This window comes from Micromesistius poutassou (assembly GCF_964030765.1).
Source record: "Micromesistius poutassou genome assembly, chromosome: 16".
NCBI lineage: Eukaryota > Metazoa > Chordata > Actinopteri > Gadiformes > Gadidae > Micromesistius > Micromesistius poutassou.
In genome coordinates this window covers 15,352,903-15,373,839 of record NC_140286.1, presented here as the reverse complement: position 1 = coordinate 15,373,839, position 20,937 = coordinate 15,352,903, and the positions used below count along the sequence as shown (strand labels likewise).

The window sequence follows — 20,937 nt, the reverse complement described above, 5'->3', positions numbered from 1 at the left end:
GGTCCCATGACATGGTCCCCCTCATGCTGTAATAAGGGGCAGATTTCTAAAATGGCTTGGAAGAACAGAGTGTTTTGTTTTTTGTTGCCTGCTTCTACAGGCGTTTACCAAGAAACCCAAAAATAAAACTACCACCAATGCATCAAGACGATACAGACGCCTCTGAAAACAGTTGTGGTTACTGTGGTTAGTCCAACCTGCAATGCTTATAGACACAGGCTGAGAAAGTAACACCATGAAAACATTCACACACACACACAACCACACACGTTTATACACATAATGAACCTCATGAACAACAACAGACAAAATGTAAAGTCCATGCACACACTATATTGAACAGGATGGGAGAGATGAGAAAGAGATCAAACTAACCCTGAACAAAGGGTTTCTGGGAAAGTACAAAAGCCTTTGCTTATTCAATAGGTGTATGACAGTAAGGATCCAAGGTTTACTGCAATGGGTCAACCAGTGAGCCACAACAATATAATTCCAGGTTTGCACCTGGCCAAAACTGCCATAGGGTAGGGTTTTGATTCCCTCTGGGCCCAGCCATGCTAAGAACATATGAAAACACAGTATTGTAAAACTGTTATGATTAAAGATTTAATTCAATTGGATAATATTAATATATGCTAAAATAATGATTCAGAATATTATGTTCCACATGGTTTGTTGCTATAACTGCGATTTTGGAGTTTGGAATCAATAAAATCAATGAAAGTTGAATGTTATCTAATCCAGAAACAGAATGAAATCCAGGTCACCTCAGCCCATGAGAAGGTTTTTTTAATGTTCTGACAATCAAACCTCACCTGGTACGCAGAGAGAAATAACCTCAACATTTTCCACAAGGCCAGCCAATCACAAGTTGTTTTCATCTTTCCGCATGTCGGTCAAATGCGCTTCACAAAAATCTTTCAAATGTCTTCTACTCCTCAACCGATCATCATGCGCTGGATGTATGTCTTTCTACCCATCGTCTGGGGTAAAATAATCGTATTATTTCAACTTCAAAAATACACTTTTTATATGTTTTATACGTTTTATATGTTGTACAGTAGGCCTATTATCTTCAACAAAAGCTTTAAATTATGGATTAATTTATGGTATTTTAACATCACATCGCTACAGTGTTTATATTTATTTATATATTTTTATTTCAAGGTGCCGTTGTGTCCTCTTACACAGTAGTGGAGCTGACCGTGGGACCAGGAGAAAACGTTACTCTACAATGTGACTGTAAACGCTCATTGGGTGAAAATATTGTTTGGTACAGGAACTGTTCTCATGAAAATCAGCCCACACTTACTCTGAAGTGGGACAATATGGATAATGTAGAGAATGGACGCTATTTACCCCATTTAAATATGACAACAAACTCATACAATTTACTGATTAGGAACATCACTGATTCTCACCTTGGTCTCTACTACTGTGGAACTGAAGAACCGATTGTGATAGATGGAGACAAGATTGTTCAAAAATATATCCACAGATATGGAAATGTGACCACAAGGATTTCATTTGGTAAGTTGACTGTATGTGTATAGCAATGTGAAATTGTAGGTAAATAAAATGCTCCATGAATGATTTTTTACTATTGAAATGAATTAGAAATAATTATATGTAATTACAATACAACTTACTGATTAAGAACATCACTGATTCTCATCTTGATCTTTACTACTGTGGAATTGAAAAACTGAATGGGAAAAAAGGAAACAAGGCAAAATATATCTGCACATATGGTAATATAATCACAAGGATTTTGTTCGGCAAGTGGACTTTTTTTTGCCGTCAAATTCATTATATTGTATAAATAGAGAAAACAATTTTTACTACAGAAATTTATTATGAATTCAAATTCTTATCAGATGTAGGGATAATATGCAAACGTATTGCATGTCAAGCAATTTTAAAGATGGGCAGGAAGTGCTGATTGAAGACATTTGTGCCACTTAATATATTTACCAATTACACCATAACATTTACATTTACAATTCCTACAAATATCCTGCATTTTTAACTGCAGATTAAAGTGCAGGACATTTGTAGAGGCTAGAGAGTGTATTGATTCATTAACATTTAATTTATTTATTTTCATTCTTCTTTCATTCTTCTATTCAAAAATGTATCATGAGTCATTCATGAAAATATCAAAAGACGGGAGAGGTCGGATCTGATGGTTGTTTAGTGTGGGGGTCTAGAGACACGTTAATTTGTCTCTAGACCCCGGGCCTGACTGTGTCGTGTGGAGGACAGCCAATAGGAAGAAACAAATGACCCTTATAACGGATGAAGAGGACGTGTTCCCCTGAGATTTGAGTTTTCAGTTTTCAGAGATGGAGCAGATAATGGGACGTAGTCATCGTGTGTGTACCCCTGCATGCTCCCTGTGTAGACCACCACTGATCGTCAAGACCAGTCGTATAGTGTGTAACTGCCAAAGTCATTCCCACCTTTAATAGCCAATAGGGGGCGTTCAGGAGTTCTATCCTGAACAATGGTCAAACAAACAGAACTTCGATGAACCAAGATTGTAAAAAGGTAAGAACTAGCACTGCTGATTTGTACACAATGATATGTCCTTAAATATCCCTATGGTGCAGGTGCTGGTCCTGCTTGTCCAGACTGTGGACCGTGCTGGATGCTGCTGGTCACCCTCTGCCCCGCCGCTCTCCTCTCTTTGTTCCTCTACTTCCTCTGCAGTCACATGGGTAGAACATCATGTGCTTCTATTCACTGGAAGTCTTTCTGCACTTCATTTGATTGCGTTGTCTCTTGTAATTCTAACTCAGTCTGTGTTTCAGTTCGTGCTGTAAAAGACCGTGGCGTCTCTCAGGAAACGGGACCTTTAACACCGCAACATGAGGTATCTGATAGTACAGCTCTTCCATTAAATTATATAAACACCCTGTTCTATTAAGAAGTGTGCTCAGTAGTTGTACTGTCCTAATGTCACGTTGTGTCCATCTCTCACACAGGAGGAAAACTACAGCCGTGTGTTTTATGCTGTGTTGAAAACTCCACAACACAAAGGATCTCACAGCTTCTCCGCCCGCAGTACGAGTGGGGTTTGAGAGGCGGATTGGTTAGGGTTCCTCCACAACACACAGCCCAACGCACACACAGACTCACTCACACCAACACACAAACACACAGTCGCACACACAAACACACGTTTGTATGTATTGTAATTCCCTTGTGGTTCTTGTTATTTTGATACCTTAAAGTCTATTCAACTTGGATTAATGTACAATATGTTAGACAAAAAACTTTTAAATATGCACTTATATATAGTTTTAGACCCAAAAGTAACCTGTCTATTATATGTTTTGATCACATGTAAGAATAAATAAATAAAATCTAAAGATGTTGCATGCCAGTTTCTTTTGAATAATCTCTTTCATACTTAATTTGAGGCTTAATGAAAGACCTAGACTCATAAGAAATCTCTATGGGATAGATTATATCCCGAAAATGCCTTGGATCTACGATGAAGAAAGCTGAAGCCTTTGCAGGATTGTGTTCTGATGAGACCGTCTGAATACAACAGTGTCAGTACAGCTATAGCTTCTTACCATGGATGGTTCTTACCTGGATAAGTTAAAACACCAGAACTAGGAAGTTAAAGACCGGGTAAACCAAGAATAATTATGGGTTTTGAGTTTATAATACCACAGGAAAATATATTATTAACCACCCTGCCAAATTTGAAGGACTAAAAAAATCGCGAAGTATCTAAAATTATGCTTCAAAGTTGATGAAAAATGAGCAGTAATCCCTGGCTCAGGACGGTGGGGGCGTGTGCGCTGCAGGCCAGGAAACCACGCCCATCACCGGAGAGAGACCGTCTTCGGTCGGAAACTTAAATAAAGTAAACGAACCGTTAACGTTACGTTTCCCACTGTGGCATCCAGGGAAGATGCACCAACGAGGTTGAAGAGGCATAACGGGCAAGCTAGCTGCAAACTGACAATTCAAACCAGACTCGTGAGCGGTAAAACCATAGACGGGTGAAACCACAGAATGCTAGTGCGCGGTTAATGTATTTATACCTAGAGGGCAGCAGGGGGCGGGTCTACATCGAAGACCGCTTTACGTAACGCGGTCTTTGATGTAGACCCGCCCATTTTAAACCTGCACACAGAACATTCTCTGAGGCCTAGCTCCTCAAGGAAATGATGAATGGGAAAAATATTTTTTACATGTTTTGAGGGACACATTTAAGGCCTAATTAATATGATAAGAAGAAAAATACTGAATTTGGTTTACCCGGTCTTTAAGAAAACTAAAGGTGTGTTCACACCGCACTTCGCCCCGCGACACGTTTCAATGTTAAGTGAACGTGGAGACGCGAATCGGGCGAATTTTTTTTCCGCCTATTCGCGCGACAAGATTTGATTGACGGCGCAAAATTTTTCCACGTGAACGGCGAGCGCGTTCACGTGGATTCGCACCGCAAATAATTCGCTGAAGTTCAAATATTTCAACTTCTTCGCGGCATTCGCGTTGAAACAGCCAATCAGCGTTCACTCCCTGTGGGTAACGTGGGTGAAGTAACGTAAAACAGCCAATCAGCGTTCACTCCCTGGGTGACGTCACGTAACAGCCAATCAGTTCACTCCCTGGGTGAAGTAACGTAAAACAGCCAATCACCGTTCAACCGTTCAGTGAACCGCAGCTTGGAGGAGAAAGTGATTGTTGCCGTTTGAGACTCCCGCTCTATATCTACATATAATATATAAATATCTATATCATATAATATATATGATATATATAATATCACGGCACAAAGCGGTGTGCGCCTCCGGATTATATTATTAACCCATAAACGACGGGCTCTCCCTCTTCCACAACAGGTACAGACACACATCTTGGCCATGGTTGATGAGAATGAATTGGCATGAATGACCGTTGCTAGGCAAAAAAAAAATTCGCCCCGCGAATGCACACAAAAATGCACAGCGACAGATTATGATTTGTCGCGCGGCAACATTCGCCTATTCGCGTGAATAGGCGAAATGGGACAAAGTGCGGTGTGAACACACAGTAGGAACTGGATGACGCGGTTCTGGAACCTGATTTCCTGAGTTCTATCTCTTGAGTCAGGTGTTATCTGATAAACTCTGGGTCTGTCTTTAGTGGCTGGAGTTGGCACACATGTGGAACGAAATTAGTGCTCAGTCGTTATTATCATCTTAATCATTCTCTTTTGATACAATAGGCTAAGAATAAGTCTAACAATAATATATATATATATATATACATACAGAGGCATTGACAGAAAGATTAAACTTTAGAACTACAAGGTTCCTCAAGAATAAAATGCGCCCATCCATGAGTCAATTAATCCAGGGACATTTTCACAAAAAAAAGTTTTACTCGTGTTCCCCGCTGTGGGAAAATTTATAAATATGGATACAACTCAAGCCCCTAGAGGTTGGAAAATATAGCGAAACGCGCATAGTGTAGGTTTAACTCAAGGAAAGTAGACTGGTAAATATTGGTCAAACGAAGATCTAAGTTAAGTTAACCTTTATTGTCCCTTTTTGGTGGAAATTCTTCCTCTGCTTTTGACCCATCTGGGAGCCGGTGAGCACCCGGAGCGGTGGGCAGCCGCAGTGCAGCGCCCGGGGAGCAGGTGGGGGTTTCCAGGTGCCTTGCTCAAGGGCACGTCATCCGGGGATGAGGATGTAGGAGAGTGCTGCACAATTACTCCCCCCGTCCATATTTTTGTCTACCGGTCAGTTTGCTGCACTACCTGTTTTTCTGCAGAGGATGTAGACGACTGAGGATGAGAGGAGGGAGAGGAGGAGAGCAGAGGAGGGAGAGGAGGAGAGCAGAGGAGGGAGAGGAGGAGAGCAGAGGAGAGACACAGGATGACCAGCAGCACCCAGCACGGTCCACAGTCTGGAGAAGCACGACCGGCAGTGAAACATGGAGACAAGTTTGTTCCACAAGGATTTCATTCAGTATGTTGACTTTGAGTACATTTTAATAGCAATGTCTAATTGTAAGTAAGGGAAATGTATCTTGAGGACACCTATGCTACATGTTGTCTTCTGTATGAGCAGTAACTGTCTCCCTGGTCTGGTTTTGTAGCGTAATATTGACTGTTGTGTTTTTTTAAGCTGAAGACCTCCATGTTGCTCAAAGAACACCCAGCAGTAGAGATGTAACATCAATCAGCAACCAGGTAACGTATAGTTCATGTACTTAAGTACATGTGTGATGTAATGGTAGAAGAAGACAGTTTGGAGTAGGGGAGAGCCGGGTCGATTGAAACACGGGACGAATGAAACACAGCGATTTTCTCGAAAACCACGCAAGTCTGACACGTCAAATTTCGTCACTACGTTCAGCACGCAAGACTGACCAACCCCGGGAAATCTCACGTAATGACGTCATTCCGTTCGATTTTTATCCCGCGAACCTGTTTTTGAGCGCAGTAAGTAAAATCTTTCGTCCTGTATTTTTTTTGTAATAAACAGTTGTGTGTTTTGTTTCATGCCATAATAATATGACTATACAACAGGTGAATTAGTACTTAAACATGTCCTAAAGTGTGCAATGTCAGAGTTTTGAAGTTTAGAGTCAAAAAAGGTTTAAGAGTCGCTGTCGGGACGATTGAAACACTTGTTTCAAACGTCCCGCATGTCACCATGCGTAAATACGCGCACATTGCGTGATCAATACCTGTATAAATCACCAAATGAATTAATGTTTTGCAATGAATAACTGCTTTGAATTAGTAACATATATTTTTAATGAACAAACGTGTTCATCACATGCATCAACAGATTATCACCATAAGAGAATGCCCAGAATAAGAAAAAGGACCACCTCCCGTGGGCTGGTTCCTCCAGCAGTGTATGCCAGGGCCTGCAGCGAAGTCAATTTGGGGAGCTCAGTCAGGCAGGCAGCATTGGCCAACAACATCAGCCATGTCACCCTGTCACGCTTCCTCAAGCGGAGGGCAGAGGAGGGCAAAGAAGTGGCTAGGCCCCCGGGCTACAACCCGCATAATAGGGTGTTCAACACCGAGCAGGAGGGAAAGGTCAGGGACTACCTGAAGCGGGCAGCAGCCATTTATTTTGGGCTGACCCCTACGGAGGTCAGTGTTGGGAAAAGGCTAACAGGGCTACACAGGCACACATGTATGCTATGCATATACTTTTAAAAATGAATAAATATGAATAAATAACAAACACACACAAAATAATTTAAGTTAAATGTTTTCTTTTTATGACCCCTTCAGGTCAGAAAATTTGCCTTTGAACTGGCAGTTCAATTCAGTTGTCCATTCCCCGCATCTTGGTCAAGGAAGAGCATGGCGGGGAAGGACTGGTTCACCTCCTTCCTGGAGCGCAGTGGCAGCCTCTCCCTCCGGCGTCCAGAGGCCACTAGCCAACAACGGTTGTCCAGCTTCAACCAAAGCAATGTCAACGCGTTTTTCAGCAACTTAGAAAAAGTGCTGGACCGGCACCAGTTCCAGGCCAAGGATGTTTGGAACATTGATGAAACTGGTATTTAATTGAACTATAATATAAAACACTATATACACATAACTAGATATACAAAACTAAAACTATGCTCACAACTATAAATATGAAAACAACTATATACACATAACTAGATATATAAAACTAAAACTATGCTCACAACTATAAATATGAAAACAACTATATACACATAACTAGATATATAACTAACTAACTAAGCTCACACAACTATTTACATTTAAAGACAACAATATTTCATGGAGTTCAATTAGTTCAATTAAAAGTCAAAAATGTATTTGATTAACAGGGGTCACCACTGTCCAGGTGCCAGACCGCGTCGTGGCCCAGATGGGGCAGAAGCAGGTCGGCTCCGTGACCTCAGCGGAGAGGGGGACCCTGGTCACCGTCGCCCTGGCAGGCAATGCCCAGGGCGACCTTGTTCCACCATTCTTCATCTTCCCCCGTAAACGGTTCAAAGACCACTTCTTGAGGGGTGGACCTGTCGGCTGTGCTGGCACTGGCAACCCAACTGGCTGGATGAAGGAGCCAGACTTCCTCCTGTACCTGGCCCACTTCACCAGGCACACCCGTGTGTCCAAGGAGTCCAAGCTGCTTCTCCTCCTGGACAATCACCCGTCCCACCTGTCAATAGCAGCAATTGATTTTTGCAGGGCTAATGGCATAGTGCTGCTGTCCTTCCCTCCCCACTGCACCCACAGGTTGCAGCCAATGGACGTAAGTGTCTTCGGCCCCCTAAAGGGGTACATTAACAGTGCGGCGGACCGGTGGATGAGGAGCCACCCAGGGTCCAACATTACCATCTATGATGTTCCCTCCATCGTGGCTGAAGCCTTACCTGAGGCAGCGACGGTGAAGAACGTCACCTCTGGGTTTTCCAGTCCAGGGATCTGGCCATTTAGACCCTCCGCTTTTGAGGAGAAGGACTTCGCTGGTTCCTTCGTCACAGACCGTCCTCCTCCCCAGGCTTCAGGTGACGAAGTCAGCACTTCTCCAGGTGCCACTTCAGGTAGGTTACAGTTCATCAGAAGCAACAAAGAGGATTAAACAGAGTTCATAATAAATACATAAATGAATAAATAGTCCCATAAGTCCAAGTTCATAAAAAAGTCCATAGGTTAGTGGAGGGCAGAGAAGCTGCTAGACCACCAGGCTACAACTCTTACAACAGGGTATTTAACGAGGATCAGAGAAAAAAAAAAGCGTACTTTGGCAGGCATGTACGAGCCTGGACAAGGTCCCGAGCCTGATGCTGTCCAGCCTGAGGAAGCCCTGGAATTCAGCCCAGAGATCGTCCGGCCTTTCCCTAAGGCCGGACCTAGAAAACTGACAAAGAGAAGAGGGAGAAGGAGGCAAGTGGAGTTAGTCTAACATCTCATATCTTGTCTTGCCTTCCTTTGTCTACAGTCATGTAGACCTACCACATTTCAAGTCAATCAATTAACATTAAAATGTCAAATTTAATGTTTTCAGGACAACTGCTATCCTAACTGACAGCCCGGTGAGGGCTGCTTTAGAGGCAGAAAAGCAGGAAACCGGCAAGCAGCGTCGTCCAGCAAAGCAGCGTCCCTCCTCTCGGGCTCCCAAGAAGAGGCTGTTCTCGCCTGCTCCTGCTGCCGCCCCTCTTGCTGGAGACGCCCCTGGTGCCCCCTCAGCTGCTCCTCCTGCTGTCGCCTCTGCCACCATCACCTGGCCCTCTGACGCAGTCACCCCTACCTTAGGCCTGCTCTGTGCTGCTCCGGATGCAGTAGAGTTCGCCACTATTGCCTACTCCCCCTCTACTCCTCCAACTGATCCGTCCAACGAGGACGCCAGCTGCCTCGTGTGCTGCGAGCGGTTCAGCGCCTCGATGCCTGGGGAAGAGTGGGTCCAGTGCGTCTTTTGTTATAAGTGGTCGCATGAGGCTTGCACTGAAGGGGCTACGCACTACTTGTGTCACCTGTGTGACAAAGAATAGAAATAAAAATAATAATTTAGCCTAGGCTACTATACTGGCCATGTGTCTTCCCTTGTTTGCAGTGGAAATAGGCCTACTGTAAACGCACATTTCACTGAATATTATAGACTGATTAACTAACGTCCATCATTGTAAAGCATCCAAAGTAACAACGGCTACATTAAATGATTATGACAATTATCATTTAATTTAGTGGACATGCACTTAAAAACTGCTGGGTATAAGCTGTAGGCTAGTCTTCCACACCCTTGCTCTTGGTCAAGACTATAGGCCTATAGCTTGCCGATTTAGCCTTTTCTCCAGCCATTACCATCCATCAGCTAGAGCGCAATCTTAATCAAAGTTCTACTTAATATATGATTTCAATGTAATGTACATGCAAATGTTCAGACTATTACACAATATTTAGCAGATAAAATAAGTTTAGCCACTTACCTGTCGACAAAACTCCGGATGCGTCTGTGCGCCTTGCTGCGCGCGACGAAAAGAAAGACACCTCCAAGGTGCGCTTGGATAAAGGTCAGGTGTCGTGTTTTCCGGTTGACCTGGTGGTTTTTGTTTAAATTAAATAACAGGATGTTCAACTGTGTATCCCTAAACATGACTGTGGACAGTGAAATAAGTAAATTAAATGAAAATGTAATCGTCCAACTGGTATAAAAGAAGAAAGGTGAGTTTTAATCGAAATGCGCATCTTGACAATTACGCACAGGACAAAAATATTTTTTTTACCTATTTATATTATGAGAAATTATGTGAACTTTTAGAGATGACGAGTACACTAGTATGCTGTCCGGTATGTTGCACAAAAACAAGAGTAAGCTCAATAGTTTCTGTTTAAAATATGCTGTTTCATTCGTCCCGCATATGTGTTTCAAACGTCCCTACTATGCGGGGCGTTTGAAACAAATGTCAACTTAGGTTCAAAGTTAAAAAACACCGTGATCGTCCAACATATGTATTAAATTACACTTGTAACTAAGATAATACTCATGTGAGTTGTTGATCACATGATAAAATGATTTGTATACGTAACGTCATCTTTGAAAAAGACGTTTAACTGAAAAGTGTTTCAATCGACCCGGCTCTCCCCTACATTCACATGCTATGGTTGAGTGCTGTACGCTGTTTCTACAACATCACATGTTAAGATCACCAGTTTTGGTTTGTTTTTCCACTACAGGATGCTGCCATGGTTTCCTGTGTGCTTCTTTCAGTTTACAAGCGCTGCTTGCAGCTTAGATTTCTGACTGTTTACAGGCTCAATGCTGACTACACTGAAATACAACTCAATTATGTTTCATTTTCAGCTTTTGTTTGATTTTATTTAGAAATAGATTTATTATTTTTGGCAATATTTTTATAATATGCAACAAGGTTACTAAATGGTACCATCATATTATTTAGGAACCTTGAACACATTGCACATTGGTGCAGTACTGCGTCATACTCATTTCTTCATAACAGACCTAAACACATTGAAATAATGTCTTGAAATAAATCCTAGGAGCCACAGCATGAGGCCCTGGTTGTGTCCGTGTCTGTGTTGCATCACTGCTTCTTTCCACTAGAGGTCAGGGCCAGTTTGGCCAGTTTGTATACCATGTTCAAAATAAACCCGCCCTGTGACGCTGGCATCTTTACACAGCTGGCAAAAGTGGGCAAAATCACATTGAATCTGATCTTCTCAATTCAGGATTTTTCTATTCCATTTTTCTAATTTCATATGTGGTCCCAAATCAGATTCAGATCAGATTTCTTGCAACGGAACCGATTGAAATTCATGCAAGTTTGATGTGAACAGATTGTGGCCAGTTCACACTTGAATCCGATATTGACCACATGTTAAACATAATTTCAACATCTAAAACAAAAAATCGGATCTGAGCTATCAACCCAAATTGGGCAGAATGCTTGCAGTGTGACTGAAGCCTTAGTGACATCACAAGTGGGAGTGTGAACCTTGATATATGATGGACAGATAAGCCTTCCAGTTGCTACAGTCCACTGGGTAGGCTGGTAGACTGAGTGGACAGTCTCACTTGTGATATCACAGGGCAGGTCCGATTTTGAAACAGCTTGTAATGGCTAAACACACCACACCTGTTGGTGCCCTTAAAATAAAAGCAAAACTAAGATATGTGCTTCCTATCTTAGAGCTAGGAAGATATCTTGTGTTTGTTGTTGCCTGATTTTAAAGGTGTTTACCCAGAAACCCCTAAATTAAACTCTTAAGTTTCAATTAAGTTGAATATGCTAGTTATCACACACACACACACACACACAAAGACATATGCACATAACCCCATGAACAACAGACAAAATGTAAAGTTTATACATACAATATATTGAACATAAAGTGAGGGATGAGAAAGAGATAAAACTACCCCTGAAAAAGATTTGTTACATGGATGTTTTTATATATATAGTACACATATATATTTTATATATTTTTAGTACACAAAGGATCCAGGGTTTAGTGTCATTTTGTCATGAAGTGTCTCAGGCTTCATGGTTTTAACCGTTAAATAGAATTTGTAGAAATACACAAACCGGTGAGCAAGGTAGTTGTCTCCTCTCAGTGGCGGCTGGTGATAAAAATTGTTGGTGGGGCGCAGTAATAGAAAAAAATGAATTTGGTAGATTTGATTTCCTGTATTCTGGTGCATTTTGGAGATGGCCACTACCTATTACCTATTTCCTGCTATTCCTTCAGATTCATAGCCTACATCCTGACTTGGGCTTGCCCAGGGCCTGGGCAAGCTTACAAGCTTACCCATTGTTGTTATTATGATATTGAGGCAAATCATGATCACTGTCCTATAGCGTCCATTTTTGTGTCTCAATGGCTATTTCAAATGCAGTTAGAAATATGGGACAGTTGCTTTATATAATTTATATGCTACAGGCCAAAAGACTAAATTAATATGTAACTTACTTGCTGCTTTTAAGTATAACATTGCTTGGGGAGTCCAATTCCTCCACTGAAATGGGTGGAAAGTGCTTTTACAACTCTCTGCTAGTTAGCGATCTATCTCTTCTCTGCTGTAGTTGTGTTGCGCGAGTGTTGCTGAGGGAGGTAGCCTATTTGATTGATTCGCTGAATTGTCCAATCGTGTGGTGATAAAAAAAACAGAAAAGCCATACCATTGGCCTGGGACGCACACTGTTGCGACCCGAGGGCGATTTTTTTTTGCGCCAATGAAAAGTCGTCTGCTTGATTGACAGCAAAAAGTTTGCGAGCTTACGTTGACTTCAACTTGGCCGGCGCCCCTGACTTGGAGGAGGGCTTTATTTCGAATGACCAATAACTAGCCTAGCCCAAATCATTTACGATCAGATGCATTTAAATGGTTGCTGGCAGTTGCAAGTACGGTCTATCACATAATTAAATGAGGATAAACGCTATGTATTTTTGTTGATTTATTTCATATGTATAATAGTTTATTCAAAGTTGGCAGATATATTTGAGTGAATATTTCACGGAGGGGCGGCGCCCTAGCGCCCTCTATTGACCAGCCGCCACTGGGTAATGTTTGCCATGTGTTCTACAGAGGAGACTCCTCTGTAGAACACATGGCAAACATTACCCGGATAACCCTGCTTCACTATAATACAGCTCACAGACAGTGCCCTCTAGTGGCCAACTGACATAAACAGGATTTCAGCTCAATCACATTACAAATGGGTCAGCCAGTAGTTGGTGAGCCACCACACTATTAATTCCAGTTTTTCACCCGGCCAAAAATGCCATAGGGTAGGGGTTTGATTCCCTCTGGGGCCGCCCATGATAAGAACATATGAAAACATAGTTTTGGAAGACGGTTTGGATAAAAGATTGAATTGAATAGTATTGAGTAGAAACTAAGACAATATTTCTGTATTATTGGTGGTTTGGAAAGACCTGAATGGAGAACAACTATTTAAATATTTGCATTTTATATGTGATTTATATTTATATCGCATTTTAATAATAATAATAATAACATTTCAAATCTTACGTTTCATACAATTATAGTTGCGAAAAAAGAGAAGCATTTATTAAAGCAGAAGGAGGTCTGAACAGTTTTGTTCAATCAATAGATGAAATCTATGAAAATTGGAATTAAATGTAATCCAATCCACAAACAGAATAAAACTCAGGTCACCTCAGCCCATGAGCATGTCTATGATGTTCTAACAGTAAAACCTTGCCTGATACCCACAGCGTAATAACCTCAACATTTTCCACATAGCCAGCCAAGCTTCATTTTTTATGTGTGTGCTTGTTTGTGTGTGTTTCTCTGTGTTCCTGTGTCTGTGTGTGTAGTTTCAAATGTCTCACTCCTCAACAGATCATCACCATGAGCTGGATGTATATTATACCCATCGCCTGGGGTAAAATATGAATATTTGAATTTCCACTTCAATAATACATGCAGAGTTTAATATGTTAAACAGTAGGCCTATTGTCATGTTTGACATGTTCATCTTTTAACCTCACATTGGTACAGTCTCCATATGTATGTCCATGTTGATGCATATTCCTTCTTACTGACTCATATTTAATTCAAGGTGCGGTTGTGTCCTCTTACACAGTAGTGGAGATGACTGTGAGACCAGGAGAAAACATTACTGTACCTTGACGTTAAACGCTCATCTGGTGAAAATATTGTTTGGTACAGGAACTGTTCTCATGAAAATCAGCCGACACTTATTCTGAGATGGAAGGAAATACAAGAGAATGAAGACTCCCATTCACTCCATCTAAATGTGATGTAGAATAATTGGTCTTTACTACTGTGGAACTGAAAAACAGGATGTGATAGATGGAGACAAGATTGTTCCAAAGTATAAACACAGATATGGAAATGTAACCACAAGGATTTCATTTGGTAAGTTGACTTTGCATAGATTTTTATAACAATGTCCAATTGCTACATGCTAAATGCTACATGCTACAACCATTTTTTCTTGAAATTAATAAGGAATAGTGATGGGTCGTTTGTGACCGAATCAGTTCAAATGAACGACTCTTAAACAAGAACGAACCAACCTGATTCCACGTTTCAGTTCTCTCTCGTTCGTCTCGTTCGTATCATTCGTTCTCCAAGACTCCACTCCCAGACCCACCCACTAGTCGATGAGTCGCTGACGCTGACTCGCTGAAAGGAACTTAGAACTTCCATGATTCAGGCATCATATTCAGGCATATGATTAGGCATCATATATATATATATATATATATATACACATCTATATACATCTATATATATGATGCCTTTGCTGCAGGTGCTGGAGACTCTGCTGCTGGTCATCCTGTGTCCCTCCTCTGCTCTTCTCCTCTCCCTCCTCTCATCCTTGGTCGTCTACCTCCGCTGCAGAAGGAAAGGTAGTGTATATATCTCTGTTAACTGTCATCTACTGTATCTTGAGGACACCTACACTACATGTTGTCTTCTGTATGAGCAGTAACTGTCTCCCTGGTCTGGTTTTGTGGCGTAATATTGACTGTTGTGTTTCTTTAAGCTGAAGACCTCCATGTTGCTCAGAGATGTTACATGTTACCCAGCAGTAACATGTAACATCAATCAGCAACCAGGTAACGTATAGATCATAAACATTTTTTATGTAATGGTAGAGGATTGTATGGATTACATTTACATGTTATGGCGGAGCACTGTACAAAGATGTTGACTGAAGGGTAAATGAGCTTCAATGGACCCAATGTTCAGCGATAGTCAGGTGTTACAAGACTCAGGAAGAGAAGCACATTCAGCAGAGCTTCATGTGGTTCTTTAAGAGTCAAGAGTAGCTGCTTCCTGTAGAGTCATATGGTATAACATAAGGGTGGAACAAGGGACACACTTAAGCAGTGTTCAATAGTTTGATTTAAGACGGGAAACCAACTATTATGTTGATGATGTTATGGTTTAGCAGAGATATGTATTAGTATTGATGTATTAGTAATATTAATAGTTGTATCTGTCTCTCTCAGGATGAAGATGGCGTGTGTTACTCTACACTGGATATCCCTCTACGGTCTCAGAGACCTAAAAAGAAGAGAGTACAACCCTCAGAGTTCAGCACCTACTCAGCCATGAATACTAAGAGGCTGTGACCATGACCAAGTCTTTGAATACAAACACAACGGCTCTACTTCCTCAATATGACCTCATCTTTGTGCTGTCAAGATGAGGAAGAACATATCATTTTCCACTTCAGTCTCAAGAAAATTCAAACATGTGATAAAGTAAAGCTTGTTCAGAAATATGTTTTATATACCATTTACTGTTTGCATATTGTTTGTCAAACTATAAATCAAAGTATAAATAAATGTAAGATTGAGCAGGGTTGCCAACTTTGGGTTTTTGGCTGGAGTGGGACTCTCCAGGGTAAAATCTGACCGAACGGGGGGGGGGGGGGGGGGGGGGGTTGCGGGCTGACATGGTTGTTGACGGAGGGGGGGGGGGGGGGGGGGGGGGGCTGTGGCAAAGCTGCAATATAGCAGAACAACTGGGATTATCGATCAGAGAATACTGCTGTGAGAACGTTGTAAGGGGATGTTTTAAACTCCTCCCCTTTCATTAAAAACAATATGCTGTGGTCTAATCTAGTCAAGTCATCAACAGAAAATTCACGGGAGTTTTTTTTTTTTGCGTGACGTTTGTTGCGTGTGCATGACAGTGTGAGATTGATGCTGAAAGCGTGAGTGTCACGCCAGATGCGTGAGAGTTGGCAACCCTGGATTGAGTGAAGGGAAATGTACAAAGGCCTCTGTGTGTATCAGGCTATGATCTGGAACTGGCTAAAGCTATTCTGCGTAGGTTGTAATGTTTGCGTGGCAGTCTCTACTCCTTGTCTTAGGTAGGACGCTGCGGCCCCTTTAATATCCCAAGAACACGTCATTACAGCAACAATACCAGTAACATTTTACAATAAGGCTACATTAATTAACATTAGTTATTGCAGTAATACAGTTAATTAGGTCTTCATTTATACATTATTAAATCTATAAATAAAGTGTTAAAGGAAAACAATGGGATTTCTTCATCCTGTACCCTATATTGCAATCATTTTGGCTCTAAGGGACTAATGCAGGCAACATTGTTTCATATTGGTCCAGTATTGAGCGAGAAGGTAACCCGCTAAAAAGGGGGACCCTTTCTTTACCTTTAGATTATTTAGATTTACATTAATTAACCATTAATTAACATTAGTTATTGCAGTAATATGAATTAACTCAAAGTTAATTGACAGTTAACTAATAGTTAACTAATCTAGTAATCATTTACTAGACTCTACTATGTTCCACCAGGGTTCCAGATTTGCGCCCCTGTCCCACTCTAATGGACACACACACACACACACACACACACACACACACACACACACACACACACACACACACACACACACACACACACACACACACACACACACACACACACACACACACACACAGTAAACCCGAATAAGTTACCAAAACTCAAAAAAATTGAGGCAATCGATTGCCTCAATTTCTTTAAGTTGATTAACTTAAAAGTCACAATTTTCCAGAACTTAGTAGGTTGGATGACTTCCACTTGTACCTTTTGATAACAACTGAATTAAAATGCTCATTCACAATTTTTTTGTTAAGGCAACTCAAATATTTTTCGTTAATATGACTTGAAAGTTTCCAGTTCTCAAACCCACTGGAGTAAGTTCACAGAACTTAAAAAAATAAGTTCCCAACAACACAATTTGAATGCAACAAAACTCAATCTTTATTAGTTTTTTCATTAAGTACCCATTAGTCAAATATGTTTTGTTTGTTTACTTAACATTCGACTCAAAACTTATGTATTAAATTGAGTCTGACTTAATATCTTCACAAGTCATCAACATCTGCTATTGGCACACTGCAATGTTAAAATGAAATAAATCAACATTTATAAATATATATATTTATATATAAAATAAATTGTTGAGCTGCAAGTAACTGTACAAATTATACAATACATAAAAATAAAAAAATCTGATTCTAGCCTTCCAAATGTGTTCTGTGGTCACTAAAGGCTCTATGAAATATATATTGATCACACAACTAATCAGTAAGAAAAATACGTAATCAAAAACAACCAATCACCGACAAGGGGTAGGTGTTTGCCTCCACAACACCCACCCCTCGTCAGTGATTGGTTGGAATATTTATTTTGGTTTGGAGTGGTTGGTAGTACCATTTGTTTTTGTGTGTGATCTCGGAGCACAGGCTGCCTACAGAGACACGTTTTTCTGACGGCCTGCTTATGAGGCGGGCAGCTAGCGGATCATGAGGAAAGATCAGATGAATGTGATCATTCATGTTTCGGAGAAAATGACTTTTTAGGGATTGTGGATTGCAGACAACAATCCCCATAGTGCATTGCAATGCTCAGATCCGCAGGCCACTCCCACTGTTGTGGGAACCAATGGTTGAACTCCGCCCATCAATCTATCAACCAAGGATCTAGAGTTGAGCTCCACTCTACGCTACCACGAGACCGCCTAGTGAAGAGTTAGTTTGCAAACTCATTAGTGAATTACTCCTCGTTTGTGTTTCGAAATGGTGTGCACTTGCATGGTACCGGGATGTTCAGCCAGGACAAGGAAAATACACAGAGTTAAGTTTTCATAGATTACCCAAAGAGTTGGAGTTGTGCAAAAGGTGGCTACGGGCCTCAATAACCCGAAGTTTGGAGAGGACACAGCCATTGAAGCACTAAAAAAAATCAGACGGTGTGCAGTCTACATTTCAAGCCAGAAGACTTCGAACCCAACCCCTTAGGAGCGAAGAGACCCGCGCTTGTGAAAACCGCAATTCCGTCGATATTTACCTTGCCAGATGATGACGACGAACAGCCAGGAACGTCTGGAACTAGCAGTGCTGGTTAGTGCTTGACGCCATCAAGCAAAACTAACATAACTGTAAAAAGCAGACGCACTTGAACTTTACTGCATGGTAGCTTGCAAGCAGGGTCGTTTGTTTTAAAACTGACGCAGCACATGTGGGCAGGCAGTTGACTCGTGTTCTGTTAACCATGCGATATACATGGCCAATATGATTTTCGGTGTACGTGTATGGAAAAACACGTTGAAATTGCAAACATATTTGAATAAATCTTAATTATATGTTGAATACGTACAATCAAATGGCACTGATAAGTTGCCGAAAATTAATTAAACTAAAGTGTGGAAAAACGTTGGCATTATCCAAGCTCCCGACTTAATTGGTTAACAAGCTAACCATGCGGTGTCAAGTTACATGGCTATGACTTTCGTTGTAGGCCTACGTGTATGAAAAACACGTTGAAATTCCAAACAAATATTTTAAAAAGTCTTAATTGTATGTTGCATACTTAGAATTAATCAAATGGTGCTGATAGTTGGCGAAAAAAAGTAGCTTAAACGAGTATAGATTGGATTGACGTTCAGGTGTGCAGCTCCTTCTCTCCTTTCATTCGCCCACTGAGTCACACATGGCACCTTTACCATGCGTCTCACGTTGGGTGACGTCAGACGAATTTACGTAGAAACTGTAGACTTCTAAATACTCTTACATTTATCATTTTAATCTGTGGTTACTAGGGCTGTCACAATTGCTCAAAAATGACGTTTGAATCCCTCTAAAAAACAACAACATATATTCGATATGAAATCGAAATTCGAGTATCTATATTTGCGCATTATGTCAATGACACGCATTACGTCAATAACAGAACAAACTAATACAACGAGACATAACTACTTGTATAGGTCGTTTATTTAAGTTTAAACATATTTGGCAACATATTACCTTCACAAAAACAAGTAAATGAACTAATGGCCAGCAGACCTCATGCTCTCTCTCTCTCTCGCTCGCTCTCTCTCTCTCTCTCTCCCTCTCCCCCTCGCTCTCTCAAGGTGTGTTCACACCGCACTTCGCCCCGCGACACGTTTCAATGTTAAGTGAACGTGGAGACGCGAATCGGGCGAATTTTTTTTTCGCCGATACGCGCGACAAGATTTGATTGACAGCGCGAAATTTTTCCTCGTGAGCGGCGAGCGCGTTCACGTGGATTCGCGCCGCGAATAATTCGCCCCGCGAATAAAGTTAAAATATTTCAACTTCTTCGCGGCATTCGCGTTGAAACAGCCAATCAGCGTTCACTCCCTGTGGGTAACGTGGGTGAAGTAACGTAAAACAGCCAGTCAGCGTTCACTCCCTGGGTGACGTCACGTAACAGCCAATCAGTTCACTCCCTGGGTGAAGTAACGTAAAACAGCCAATCACCGTTCAACCGTTCAGTGAACCGCAGCTTGGAGGAGAAAGTGATTGTTTGCGACTCCCGCTCTATATCTACATATAATATATAAATATCTATATCATATAATATATACGATATATATAATATCACGGCACAAAGCGGTGTGCGCCTCCGGATTATATTATTAACCCATAAACGACGGGCTCTCCCTCTTCCACAACAGGTACAGACACACATCTCGGCCATGGTTGATGAGAATGAATTGGCATGAATGACCGTTGCCAGGCAAAAAAAAAATTCGCCCCGCGAATAATTCGCCCCGCGAATGCACACAAAAATGCACAGCGACAGATTATGATTTGTCGCGCGGCAACATTCGCCTATTCGCGCGAATAGGCGAAATGGGACAAAGTGCGGTGTGAACACAACATCACTCGCTGTGACATGTCCGCGCCGCAGCTGGCGCCGTGTTTTTCCACATTTGAATATTAATTTTCACATTTGAATGTCTGTTTTTAAAAACTATTCGAATATTCAAATTTCGAATATTCGTTGACAGCCCTACATAATCCACAAAAATATATAATCTTAATAAACACAAAAGAAAGAAAATGCTACTGACACTCAACATGTCTTAGTTAGTTAGTTATAATAACAGATACGTTTTCACTACTTATTCCAATTAAACCATTCGGGTTTAGCATGTAATTACTTATTTCTATTAAGTTGTACTTAAATTAAGTTTTTAAGTAATGCTTACTCTTACACAAAATAGTTACTCAAAAAGGAAGAACATGTTACACCAACTTGACATAATTAAGTTAGTATAACTTTTTCTAAAACTTTGAGTATGCACTACTTAATCTATTTAATTACTTTGAACGTTCGGGTTTACAGTGTACCTCCACTCACCCACATCACCAAAACATACTTTAAAATCATACAAGCAGTCCACCACCAAGCAATCGTCTCCCACGCCATTACCACCAACACCCCACCATCAGGGATGGTTAGACAGGTGAACAAATTAGCAGAATTCATTAAACCTGCTTGCCCTAATCCCCACACTTTCAACAGGGTGAAGCGGAACATGGACGAGTGGCTTAAGCAGAACCTGGTCATTCTAAAGGAACACTATTCCACTGTTTTAAACACCCTCCTCCCTACAGGCTTCCCGTTTGAGGGGGGCGCTTTTGATGTGGCTGCG

The 20,937-nt window shown here is 41.2% G+C and overlaps 2 pseudogenes across 2 annotated transcripts; both read left to right on the top strand.

Moving 5' to 3' along the window:
• Window positions 1-951: 951 nt before the first annotated feature.
• Window positions 952-15,583, top strand: LOC311360692 (annotated as a pseudogene). The gene is made up of 6 exons (XR_014684197.1): window positions 952-988; window positions 1,168-1,530; window positions 2,613-2,659; window positions 14,776-14,854; window positions 14,992-15,064; window positions 15,461-15,583. The product of XR_014684197.1 is annotated as an uncharacterized misc_RNA (transcript).
• LOC311360637 lies at window positions 8,238-9,483 on the top strand (annotated as a pseudogene). The gene is made up of 3 exons: window positions 8,238-8,539; window positions 8,717-8,878; window positions 9,000-9,483. The product of its transcript is annotated as an uncharacterized misc_RNA (transcript).
• Window positions 15,584-20,937: the final 5,354 nt, after the last annotated feature.